At 32.8% G+C, this 13,773-nt stretch overlaps 1 long non-coding RNA gene across 1 annotated transcript in view; it reads left to right on the top strand.

Annotated features, from left to right (window-relative positions):
• LOC129532114 (uncharacterized) overlaps window positions 1-8,718 on the top strand; it is a 68,922-nt gene extending 60,204 nt beyond the window's left edge. The window contains exon 4 of the long non-coding RNA XR_008677735.1: window positions 8,661-8,718. This is a non-coding gene — a long non-coding RNA (uncharacterized lncRNA). The remainder of the gene's footprint in view (window positions 1-8,660) is intronic.
• Window positions 8,719-13,773: the final 5,055 nt, after the last annotated feature.

The raw sequence follows: 13,773 nt of genomic DNA, 5'->3' as shown, positions 1-13,773 counted from the left end.
TTGATTGTGTTTTTGCCTGTGCTGAGAAATGGCAGTTGGTTATAGTAATTAATAAATCATGTGATTCAAGCATCTAACTCAAGTCGCCAGTTGTTGTCATTTCCTGTGCCATAAAACCCTGGAGAAAGTACAAGTTATGTCCTCATGACACAGTGCATGTGAGATGTTTTGACACAGGCATATAATGTGTAATAATCACATCAGGGTAAATGGGGTATTCTTCCCCTCAAACATTCTTCACTTCTTTACATTATAAACATTCTAATTATACGTTTTTCTTATTTTAAAATGTACAGTAAAGTATTGTTTACTGTAATCATCCTATTGTGCTATCAAATACTGGATCTTACTCATTCTATCTATGTTTTTGTATACATTAGCCATCTCCACTCTATCCCTCACTACTCTTCCCAGCCTCTGGTAACCATCATTCTACTCTTTATTTCAATGGGTTCAATTGTTTTAATTTTTAGCTCCCACAAATGAGTGAGAATGTTCAGTTTGTCTTTCTGTGCCTGTCTTATTTCACTTAACATAATGTCTTCTAGTTCCATCCATTTTGTTTAAAATGACAACATCTCACTCTTCATGGCTAAATAGTACTCCATTGTGTATATGTACTACATTTTATTTGTTTTCTTTTTTTCATATAAACTTTAGAATTATTGTCAACATCTACAGAGTAGCTTGCTGGAATCTGGATTGGGATTGTGGTGAAACTATTCTGCAAATTGAGAAGAACTGACATTTAAATAATATTGATTCTTTCAATTCACAAACACCAAGTATCTTCCTCACTTATTTTATCCTCCTATGATATTTCTCATCAGTGTTTGGCTGTTTTCTACAAATAGATGCAATATGTATTTTGGTAGATTCATATAGAAGTATTGTATTTCTTCTACTGCTTTTTCACAAAGGTCAAAAGTAATTAAATGAAGGAAGAATAACCGTTTCAACAAAGGGTGCTAGAGCAATTGGTTATTCATAGACCAACAACTGAACCTCAATCTAAACATCTAAACCTTATACCTCATACAAAAATTAACTCAAACGTATTACAGACTTAAATGTACAATGTAAAACTACAAAGCTTTTAGAGACCACAAGGGATATTATCTTCAGGATCTCTAGCTGAGCAGGGAATTCTTATACTTGATGAGAGTAAACATGACACAGAAAAAAAGAGTTAACAAATTGGATACATCAAAATTAAAACTTTTTTCTCTAAAAAATACCTTATTTAAAAGGTGGAAAGACAAGCTGTGGACCAGGAGAAAATATTTGCAAATCACATATAAAATAAAGGACTGAAATATAGACTATACAACAGACTGAAATTCAACATTAAAAAAGTAAACAATCCAATTAGAAAATGGGCAGAAGACATGGACAGAAATTTTACTGAAGAGGACATATCAATGGAAAATAAGTACATAAAAAGGTATTCAATAATGTTAGCCATTAGGGAAACACAAATTAAATCAACCATGAGATATCACTAAATACACATACGAGTGATAAAAATTAAATTAAAAAACGTTGACAGCAGCAAATAATGATCAGGATGCAGAGAAAGCAGATTACTCCTATATTGCTGATAGAAATATAAAATGGTACAGCCAGTCTGGAAAACAGGATGGTAGTTTTTTACATGACTAAACATGCCACTGCCATATGACCCATAATTGCATTCCTGAGTATCCCGGAGAGATGAACACATACATTTACACAAATACTTGTACGCTAATGTTTACAGAAGCTTTATTTAAAACAAATAAAAGTTGAAAATGACCTATGTCCTTCCATGGATTACTTGTTATATAAACTATTATGCATAGACACCATGAAACACTGCTTAGTAGTAAATACATGGAATTATTGACGTGTGATAACCTGAACAAACTGTGAGAAAATTATTCCAAGTGAAAAAAGACAATGCCCAAATCTTATGTACTGTATAATTTTATTTAACATTCTTTTTAAATTTGGGTTTTGTTTTGTTTATTTTTTTGGCAGAGTATTGCTTTGCTGCCCAGGCTAGAGTGCAGTGGCACATTCAGGGCCCACTGCAACCTCTGCCTTTCTGGCTCAAGTGATCCTCCCACATCAGCCTCTGGAGTAGCTTGGACTACAAGCCCATGCCACTATGTCCAGCTAATTTTTGTATTTTTAGGAGAGATGAGATCTAGCTATGTCACCCAGGCTGGTCTAGAACTCTGGGCTCAGGCGACCCTCCTGCCTCGGCCTCCCAAAGTGCTGGGATTACAGGCATGAGCCACCATGCCTGGCCTATTTAACATTCTTGAAATGACAAAATTATGGACATTTCCAGTTAGGTAATCTTAACCACACAAGAGATGCTATCTGGAGATGGGGCCTTGAGAGCTAATTAGGTTTAGATGAGGTCATGAAAGCAGAGCCCTCATGATAGGATTGGTGTACTTGTGCAAAAAAAAAGACACCAGAGAGTTTGCTGTCTCCTGTTTCTCTCACTGCTGTACGAGGATACAGCGAGAAGGCAGTCATCTACAAGCTATAGCCTGACCATACTGGCACCTTATTCTTGGACTTCTAGCCTCCAGAATTGTGAAGAAACAAATTTGTGTTGTTTAAACCGCTCAGTGTATGATAGTTTTGATGGAAACGCAGGTGGACTAAGACATACAGTTTTTATTCTTTTTCTCCTTAAGCCAAGGAAGTTGCATTGTTTAAAGTTTTGTAATGTGTTTAAGAACTTGCTGATATCACTTACAAGCTATGTTATAGCTTTTAGAGTACATAAATACTAATTTCAGAAGCTATAAGAAGATATATTTTAAAAGAAGAAAACATTCCTAAAGTGCCCCATTTGCTGTTAGTTCATTCCACCATTAACTTTTTGAGTTAACTTGGGTTTTATTTTTCTTTTTATTTCCCTCCTTTTTAAAATTAGAACACTTTTTGCTTATTAAGAATCACCTCACAGATGAAAGAAAAATGCTCCAATTATCTTTTGGGAATGAGTTTTCATACTACATGCACATCAATTCTTCTCAAGAGGAGACATACCTATTTCAAGACTTCTTTTAAAATTACAATTTAAGCAGCTCTTATTTGTGTCAAAATTATTTAGTCTGTTTGAATTGCCCCAAGAAAAAAATATTCTAAGAGGCTTTATAAAAGGAAAACTTCTTGTTATTCAACTCATATGTTCCTCCTGAGAATTTTTTAAAATACATCTATTTTAAGAACCTGTGGGAAAATTTACATTTTACCCAGAGTTGTTGTAAACAACAAATATAAAAAGATTCAAATAGAGTTGGTGAAGCAGGAGTGTGTTGAATTACTCTAGTAATTCTTTAGCATCTATTTATATATGTTTCTAATAGTTCCCTCAGAAATATTCACACAAAAAAAGAAATAGGATGTTAGAAGCAACAACGTAATGGTCCACTCATACAATATGTTCCAACAGATAAGTTATTGTAACACAAATACAAGTAGAAATACATCTAGGCATTATAGATCTGAGCCTGTTTTTATAAGACATGCTTAAATAATGTATCGATGATCAAATCACTTATGTGATATAACAACTATGTCCTGGCCTATAGTGGGTACTAATACATATTAGTAATTAAAGGAATGAAGGTACTTAGTTGTTATAAAATAATGGAATATAAGCACGACCTAAATACATTCTATATATAAGCGTGTGTATATATAGATGCAACATGTATATACTATATATCTAGATCTATATACATACTTTCAAGCACATATGTAAACTTGTGATTTATACTCTGATTTTTTTATAGAAGCACTGAATTCTCCTTACTGCCTTCATATAAGAAAACAGAGGCATTCATTTTTCTCTCTCTTTTATAAGCTTGCATGATGAATCTGATTCCTCTACCTTGGCACAGTTGAACATCATGCATTGAGATGGTGTGGTGGCATCTCAAGATCAAGGAAACTTGGATCTCTAAGTATCTGGATGTAGAAAAATTCTAACCAACCCAAATCAGCAGATTTGAAGGCTGGGAGGTGTTTGGTAATACCATATAATCCTTGACTAATATACTCAGTGTTATTGTTCCTTAAATGATCCATGACTTATTCTGTTTACTTTGTTAATATAAATCAAATTTTATATAAACATATGCCTTTGTTTAGACAGAAGATGCCATTTTTTAATAATAGTTCTTTATGTAGACACAGCTTAACACTGGTTTTCATTTCAAATGATATTATGAAATGATGCTGGTCCTGAATATCTGTGTGCTCTGAGCTAGAGTAAAATTAAATCTCATTTGATTTTAGCCATATGTACCTTGAGAAGATACTACTAGATAATCATATGCTATATTATGTATTATGGTTTTCCTATACCAGTTAGCTGCCATACTACTGAGGAAAAAGACATCATTCTAATGTACTGTAATAAATTCTGATCATGAAATCAGCCTATTAGGAAGCAACTCTTGGAGATCATGGATAACATGCTAGGAAAATGCATCCTTTTTTAGTGGTGAGTGCATGAAGTCCTGTAAGTAACATTCATGTATACTATTAACAATTTGATCCAAATTATATTGTTTTTACTTTCCCTCATAGGGAAAGAAAAATAGGCACTGAGTCAATAATATCAACAAAATTGTTGTCTCTTAGAGTTAAAAAGAAATATAAAGATTCTTTACATCAAAGCATCAATTGAAAAGAAATAGAAGGTCTAAAAACTAATATTCAAATTAAAACTACCTGGAGATATCCATTCATTTGTAATATGTGGCTCTACCAGTTCTCTCAAAGTTATTTTCAGTGCCTCCCTGCTTTCATTAAGTTTAAGGCATCTATTTAATCAGAGAAAATGTAAAACTTTACTGAAAGATTACACAGAGGAAAAAAACTATATTCTGCTTTTGAGATTCTAAGCAATATTTCAAATTCATAATAGAGACAATGGTTTGAAAACCACAGCTTTTGTTTAGAACAGGTGCGCATTTTGTGGGAAAAAATAGATTTTAAGATTAAAAGGGCTGAAATTGAGAGGAAGGAAGACAGAATTTATTTAGACAAAAATAAAGGGGTAAGAGATTGGGGAAAGACTCAGATGATCCGGACCAGGTAGTCTCCACTGGGGTTTCTAGCGCTGTCAGTGAGAAACGGGCTTACTTCAGGAGGGCTGAGCAGTGCTCATCTCACAGGATGTGCACATAAAGGTGTGCAAAGTTGACCTCCAGCAGTTGGTCAGTCTCTGCCAGAGCAAAAACTATTTTTAATATCCTGATGAGACTGCATGAGAGGCCCTCATGTCCACAGTGCACATAGTCTACAGAACGGAGAGAAAATTGCACTCCCTCTCCTTGTCATATGTGGAGAGCTTCACCTTACCCAGGACCTTACATGCCTCCATGCTTATTTAATAGAATTGATACACTTGTTGAGCTCTGCCTTATTATACCAAATCGATAAACCCTTCTTTGCAATGCCCCAGATGCTCATATCTCATTGAGTGCTCCTCAAGCCTTATTGTGCATGCATTACGGGAAGATATTGTAGAAATGCAAATTCTTATTTCATAGGCCTGGAGTGCAGTCTGAGATTCAGTGTTTCTAACAAGCTGCCACGTGATGGCAGTGCATCTGTCCAAAGGCTATAATTGCCCTGGACGGTCACATATGTCTCAACCCTGGATGCACATCAGACACACATGGTAATAAGATAAAAACACCAATACTCAGACCTCAACACCCCTTTGCTAGAAGGACTTTGTTGTAATGGGTCGGGAGTGGGGACAAGACATCAGTATATCTTAAAAGCCTCCTTATGATTTCTAATATGCAAATTGGGTAAGAACACTGGAATAGGGAGTTAAGAAGTGAAATACTCCAGCACCTACTTTTGGGTGAGATTGGAAATAAACTAATGGAGATAAGACTATTCCGCCAATTCAAAAGTAGTGAATGTAAAACCCAGTCCTGTTATATGAAGATAAACACACATACACACACACACACACACACACAGAGACACATTTTGATTCACAGGAAAGAATCAGATTTGCTATTTTTATTTTTATAAGATGCTTATTAATTTTACTTGCTGATAAAATATCCATAATCAATGTTTAGACTTAAAATGTCTTAGTAGATGCCAAAGTCTTTTTGAAACTAAATTGCCCTGGGATTGACATATAGAGTTTCCTAAATCTTTCAGAATCACAAAACAAAATAAAAAATGATCAAATGACAAGCAATGCTTTATAAAGTAGTAAATATATTTGTGAGTGTGTTTCATTTTGTTTTGCTTAATGCTGACATATAAGTGATAATATTACTCTAAAGCAAAGCTTTTTAATAGACATTTCAATTATGACATATCTTAATTTTATGGACCATTGAGAAAACATTTGACAAAAAGTAACATTTTTAATAACATGGATTATAAATGACAATCTGGGGGATTCTTACCTTTACTTATATCAAAGAGCTTAGATAAAGCATCAAATTCTTTTGTTATGAATTATTTCAGAATTGATTCTTTTAAAACACGTACTACAAAAATAATCATATATTTTGGGAGAATCTTTGAGTATAGAACTTTAAGACTTTTAAGAGGTTCTTTGTTCTATATCTCTATGCTACATCAAACTACTCCTGCCAGGTGACAATTTAGTCTACTTTAGCACCAGAGAAATCAATTCATAATCTTCCCACAACATAATCAATTGCACTTATTAATTCTCCAGAACTATGTCTTTCTGTGTAATCTAAATATGTTTCATTTAACCCAATTTGGCCTTATCATAAGAGAAGAAATATATATGTTTTTTCTGAGTACTAAAACTAATTACATACATTAATAATGCCGTGAAGTCATCTTTTAAGAATTTGTTCCACTGTAGAATGATTTTAATTCTCAAATGAAATGTGCACTTTTTTTTTTTCATTTGGTTGCTCGGTGTCTGTCTCCAATTCTGAATAACATCAATTTCCTTTTAGGATGTACCATTTCTCCCTGACTGAGTATAGTCTAGGTGAAACTCACTAGGCAGCACTGCCCTCCTCTAGCTTGGAATTTTTATTTTTAATTGCACAATTTATTTGGTTATTTTCAGGCCGAATTGCTGTGCTAAATATCTTCTATTATTGTAAATTCCATTTTTCAAAGTGCCAGAACAATGGGACCTCCTTAAAGAGGTCACTCTTTATACAAAAGTCTGTTCACAAAACAGCTTATGCTCCTGAGCTTTTATTTCTCATTGAAAGTGAATCCATCATTCAGCCCCTTTCTTGGTAGATGACAGATAGATGGATGGATGGAAAGATAGATAGATAGATAGATAGATAGATAGATAGATAGATAGATAGATAGATAGATAGATAGATGATAGTCATAAAGAGATATTCATTTAATTAGATATACAGTTTTATTCACACAAGCATATGTTAATTGAAATTTATTGTAATTGTACTAACTACAAAGGAATTCATTTTCAGGATTTTTATAATCAAGGATCAGTGAATATGCTAAAATCTCAAGTGTATGGATGCATCATTGTACTTATGTTCTTCCTTTCCAATTAAAATAGCCTAAAATTTGTCAACCCTGTAACAGTTATCATATACCTGAGAAACAGTCAGATTAAGGCTGCCATAGGAATCGACTAAAATGATCAGATTTTCGTATGTTATTTTAAAATACATAATTTTACATTTTAGTTTAGATTCAGGGGGTATAAGCCCAGGTTTTTCATCTGGGTATATTGCATAATGCCAAGATTTGAGTATGATTGATCCCATCACCCGGATGCTGAGTATAGTACCAAATTCTTAGTTTTTCAATCTTATTTGCCTCCCTCCATCCCCCTTTAGAAGTCCCCAGTGTCTATTGTTGCCACCTCTTTGTCCATGAATAGCCATTCTTCAGCTCCCACTTATTGTGTTTTTAAATAAAGCATTTTTTTCCTTTGTAAAAGCAAGTAGTATCCTAACTTAATAATATGCTGTGTCCTTGCAAATATCAAACCCTATTTTTATCATTTGAACTGGAGATGCTCCTTGATCTTTCTTCCTATAAAATTAAAATAATTTCTGTCTTTAGTGGTGATGCTATTTTTCTTTTAAATGCTTTAATATTTAAGAGGAAAATAAATTACCATAATGATTTTCCAAATCGATGTTATTCTAGTAGTAATGTGAGAAAAAAAATTAAAGATTTTCTTCTTAAATTTAGGCAAGGCTGATTTAAGCAAGTATGTTGATCCTTCCCAATCAAAATGCTGATCCCCAGAATCTTGGGCATGCTTAAAATTATTCCCAGGAATACACAGAAAATAGCTGGCAGAGTAACCAAAGAAACATATGGCCCAGGTCTCCACTTTCTTGCCCAATCCGTTGCCAGCTGAAATGTCACTTCTTCGTCAATGCTCCCATCACAAAATGCTAATTTTCTTCAGTTATTTTCCACTATGTTTTCTTTTCTTAATAGCATTTACCACAATTTAAAAGTATTTATTCACTTTTTATGTCCTTCCTTCCTTCAATAGAACAAAAACCTTATCTATCATACACTTATTTCTACCTATATATCTTGCTGTCACCAACTTCTCTCTTCTCATAATCTTCTTAATCAACTCTAATTGAGCTTTATCTTATTTTCTCTCCTAAAACAAGGCTTATCAAAAATAGTGATGACGTGCATCTTGCCAAACCTATTGCAACCTCCCCTTAGGTAAGTTCAGTCTCATTTCTTAATATATTTTTGTTTAGTGACTCCGTGTCTACATTTTTACTGCCTTACTCCTGCATTTCACTTATATCTAGTCAGTTTAACATTTACACATACATTTCTGAAAAAAAAAAACCTTGATTTTCCCTTTTGTCTCATACTCTTCATCCAGTCTATTAGTAAATCATGTCTATACATTTTTCAAAATACAACATAAATCTAATTTTTAAATAATAATAATATCCTAATACCCAAGTGAAAGATACTATCACTCACTCCTGTGATACTACAAGTCTCCTCATTAGTTGCCTTGCTCCTAGTCTTGCTCCTTTCCCTAATAGATCATTTTTCACAGAGCAGCCATTATCAGGTCAAAGTGTAGATCACATTCTCACTTCACTATTTATATAACATTAAATTTAAATTTAACTCAGGCATGTTAGATACATCAAGCAAATAGTTATTAGTAATTTATTAAGAAACATTTTCAGATGAGTCAAATAAATGGGTTGGTTTAAGGAGGTAATGAGAAGTGAGAAAATATACACCCATGCCATATGCTTTATTAGTGAAGAAATGGAAGAAAACAGTGATGTTTTGAAGAAAAAATGAGGGTTAGAAGTAGTTTGTATTACACATTTTCATAAGTGGCCGATAAAGAAGTGAGAGATTGAAGATGAAAGAGAAAGAGAGTGACTGGTTGTGCAAGGTCCCAGATGAGACATGAGATTGTGGCTTCCATTATGTCTGTCTGTGTCTCTCTATCACTTTATAGAGGCAGTTGAGAAGCAATTCACAGAAAGAAAAAGTGTTTAGTAATTTTTGTCATTGAGGCATGCAGATATAGAGATAGAATAAGAATTTCCTAGTGCCTGTCTCTTCAATTTAACTCAATTTTAAAATCCAATTATGTGTTCAAAAATGCATATGAAATATAATGCCTAAGAATGGATTACAAATGTTACTTTGACCTATGAAATGAGCTTAATATAAGATATTGGTATCAATTAAAAGGTTATTCTGTGGAGGACAAAAATCCTGTGGATTAACAAAAGGCCCAGAACAAAGGGACAACAGCAACATCACCAACAAATACTAGCAAAAGCTTTAACCAGGAAAAGACTGAGCACAGGCTCTCTTAGGTATAGCATTAAAACAAGCATTTCTTCCCCTGAAATTCAAGATTAACACAATAAGCATAAAATATTGTATATTGAAAATGTTCTACTTTTGCAAGGAGAATATGCAAATTGGTTGGTTAGAATACTCTACCATTTTTTCTCTCCTCTAAAATCATCATGGTTTGTATGGCTAAAAGGAAAGAGGTTACTATCGTTGCATGGATATTAACCAGTCTCTGCTATCATCTGAATATAACTTCAAAGTAAACCTTGAAGTGACTGATACCATGGGTGAGACGAGCAAAGTATAGTACTTGCCAAACATATTGAAACCATACTTGCTTGAAAAGAGGGGAATGTAATTGTACTTTACAGTTCTGTACTATTTTTTATATGTTGACAAACATTTTTGTCAAGTTCAAGAGCCTTTCTTTACTAACTTCAAAAAGGAATGTCATTTTAATAATCCCAGTATGCTCTGAAATTCACACCTGCAGCATAATGTATGCATTCAAATCTAACTACATTTTTCATAATTACTCTGTCAGTCATTTGATGTTTTTAAGTCTTTTTTTAAATGTGTGTATTACAGTTCCCAAAATAAGAATTCTTTCTAATAATAAGCCTTACATTAAATTTTCCTCTAATTATTACTTTTGGAATTGAAATATTATTAGTTTAGTGGCTCCACTATAATTATATTTGCCTCATTATCCAGTTGACCTTTATTAAAAGTTTAATAGAAAGGATATTTTAATAGGAGGGGTATTTTTCAACACAATTTGGTTCCAATTTTGCATATTTTTTGTGGGGATAGGTCCTATTGTATTAATCTGAGAAGAGAGATATTGTATTATAACTATGATATTTAATATAAAAATGTTCTGTATATGATAAAAGTAAAATGTATACACCATTTATTTTATTTTATATAAAAACAAATATTGTAAATTATCTCATTCAAGTAGGTGTCTTGTTGCAATAACATTATCATTTATACCTTCTATATCTCATGAAAATAACTGATTCTAGATACCATTATTCATGTTCCAAAATAAATAGCCTTTATTTGGATTTTGAAGAAAAATCCAAATAAAAATTTGTTTGTGCATCATCATGCCGTTAGAAATATATTTTAAATTGTGCTAAAAATACCACAATGTTGGACGAAATATTCTCTAAAATCAGTACTCATGCTTAAAGCCTGATTTTTTTCAAAATAGAAAACTTAAAATAATTAATTAAAATAACTTAAAAGCTTAAAAGAGGCTGGGCACACAGAACCCAGGAGACAGAGGCTGCAGTGAGCTGAGATCGCACCACTGCACTCCAGCCTGGACGACAGAGCGAGACTCTGTCAGAAAAAAAAAAAAAAACACTTAAAAGAATGAATGTTAAGATTAAGCAACATATGACTGCTTGCAACTAGCTGTTCTCATGCTATTTTCTAATCTTAACCTTCAGCGTTTGACACAGTTCACTTGCTCCTCCTTCACATACTTTTGCCACCTCTCTCTCCCAAACCACAGAATCATACTGACTATTCTGTCACCTCACACTTCCAATCTATCAAAAAATCCTGTTACCTTGCCTTCAAAATATATCAGCTTTCTGACCACATCTTATTCCCTCCATTGGTCTTAGATACCAACATCTCTCAACTGGATTAATGCAAGCATATTCAAATGAGTCTCTCTTGTCCACTCTACCCCAACCCCGCACCCCACTCTATACCCAGTCTAGTCTCAACAGAGCAGCTGGATTAATCCTGTTAAATCTAAATGTATCTTGCCACCCTTCTATTCACAATCCTGAAGTGACTCCCCATTTATTTTATACTTAAATGTAAATGTCCTTAAAATGCCTTGTAAGACCCTACATAATCTGGTTTACCTTTAATTTGCTATCACATCTGTATTAAGCTTTGTGCTCCCTGCTCTGGCACACCAGCCTCCTTGCTCTATCTCAAATGAACCCAGCACACTTCCTCATTTAGACGTTTGCCGTATCTGTTCTCTCTTCCTGCAGTGCTGTTCCCTTAGATATTTGTTTGGCTAACTTGTCCATATCCTTCTGTATTTTCTCAAATGCACCCTTTTGATGTGATTGACTCTGACCACACATTAAATATTTCAATGAATTTCCCCTGCACTCATAGTTCTTCTTACCTTGATCTGCTTTGGCTTTTCTCCGTCTAAGTTAGCACCTGCTAATATACTTTTCAATTGTATTATTTGTCCTGTCTGCCTTGCTCCAGAAGAATGTAGGCTACATGGGGGCACACAATTTTGGTCTTATTTGTTTGTTGATATATCCCCAGCACTTAGACAAGTGAATGGCACTAGTGAGAAATTGAAAATTTGAGAGTCCGAATGATTGAATAAAATATATGTTTCAATTTTAATTAATGCATTTGACTTGTTTAGGCACAAAAATGGTAACTTTTTTCTGTCATGTAAAATTTGAAACTCAGATCTACTTTGTACATTTAACACGATGGTGATTAGGGTGTTTTGTTTTAATTAATTAACTTACTTATTTGGTAAGAAACTCTGCATGGTGTTTTAAAAAAATTCTGGTTACAGAGTAATTTTGTAAGGATGGAAGAGAGGTAGAATAATCATTTGGTAAAAAATAATAATTCAGGATTGACATATTTACTTAAAATCACTCATCTATAATATTTAGGAAAAGTATATAAGATTGGGTCTCTCTACATATACATGTAGCTGATTGATAGACAACCTTTTGCCATTTCTAAGCTCTTGAAATTCTGTACTTAGTGTTCAATTTCCTGTTTTTTACATGAATAAAAATTTTTATTTTGTAACAAAGCAGTATTTCAATATACAATATTTGATCACAAATATTGACATGCAATATCTGGTATCAATTATTTATTGTAGCTAAACATAAAAAATAGGATATTTCCTCTCCCATGTCAATAATATCTCCATTTGTAAAAAATAACTTCAATAATATCTGCTTTAGGGGAATAAGGTAAGAACAACATGAGCTCTTGCAAGTTAAATATTTGCTAGTGTTCTTGACATTTAAAAAATGTTTAAAATGTTGGCTATTATTTTTTATTATTATTACCAATCCAGTCCCAAAAGAATTAAAGTTCATAGAAATGCTTCATTCTATATCTTTATTTTCCATAAATATTACATAACAACTTTTTGGCTACTATTATACCTAGGAAGATAGTAAAGTTTAAATTATATAAATTGATTATTTTATTTAGAAATATGCATTTTTGTAATTGAATGTACACTATAATTATCATGCTTCACTTGAAATTATTATCTAATAAAGCATGTTTGGATTTACAAAGTCCCACGTTTTCTTTAGAGATTCATATGATATCACTGATTGTCATCACTAATCACATTTGGAAACTAGGAATTAAATGAAGGAATGCGTTTGTTTGGATATAGTGTTACATATACAGATCTCTTGCATTGTGAATTAGTCTAAAGTTGTTAGAGGAATAAATTGAATATGTGTGTGTGTGTGTGTGTGTGCACATATATGCATGTGTGTATATAGTTATATATTGGAGGTTACCTGAAGTTTACACAAAATTTTAGTTTTTGGAAAGATTCTAAAATAAATTATTAATAATGGCAAAATATAAAGATGCAATATGTTAGCACTTAATAAATCTGTTCAATAGTATCTTTCTGTTAGAACCATAAGGAGCAAAGACAGAGAAGACTGATAGAGGTGCCTTATAAATTTTGTAGTTTATGGGATCCATACTAAATTGCATAATAGTCCATTAGTAAGATTATTATGAGAGAGACATTTAAATGCTTTTAAGACAATTAAGGTTTTAGTTTTTTTCCTGTAAGAAAGATAATTACCTATATCTTTGTTATGTATGAGTAAATAATATACTTTAAAGTTCCCCAAGATTTAGTTTTTTTAAAAA

Source organism: Gorilla gorilla, chromosome 11 (genome assembly GCF_029281585.2).
Source record: "Gorilla gorilla gorilla isolate KB3781 chromosome 11, NHGRI_mGorGor1-v2.1_pri, whole genome shotgun sequence".
Lineage (NCBI taxonomy): Eukaryota > Metazoa > Chordata > Mammalia > Primates > Hominidae > Gorilla > Gorilla gorilla.
Note: the sequence above shows the minus strand (reverse complement) of the source record. Positions and strands in the feature narration are given on the sequence as shown.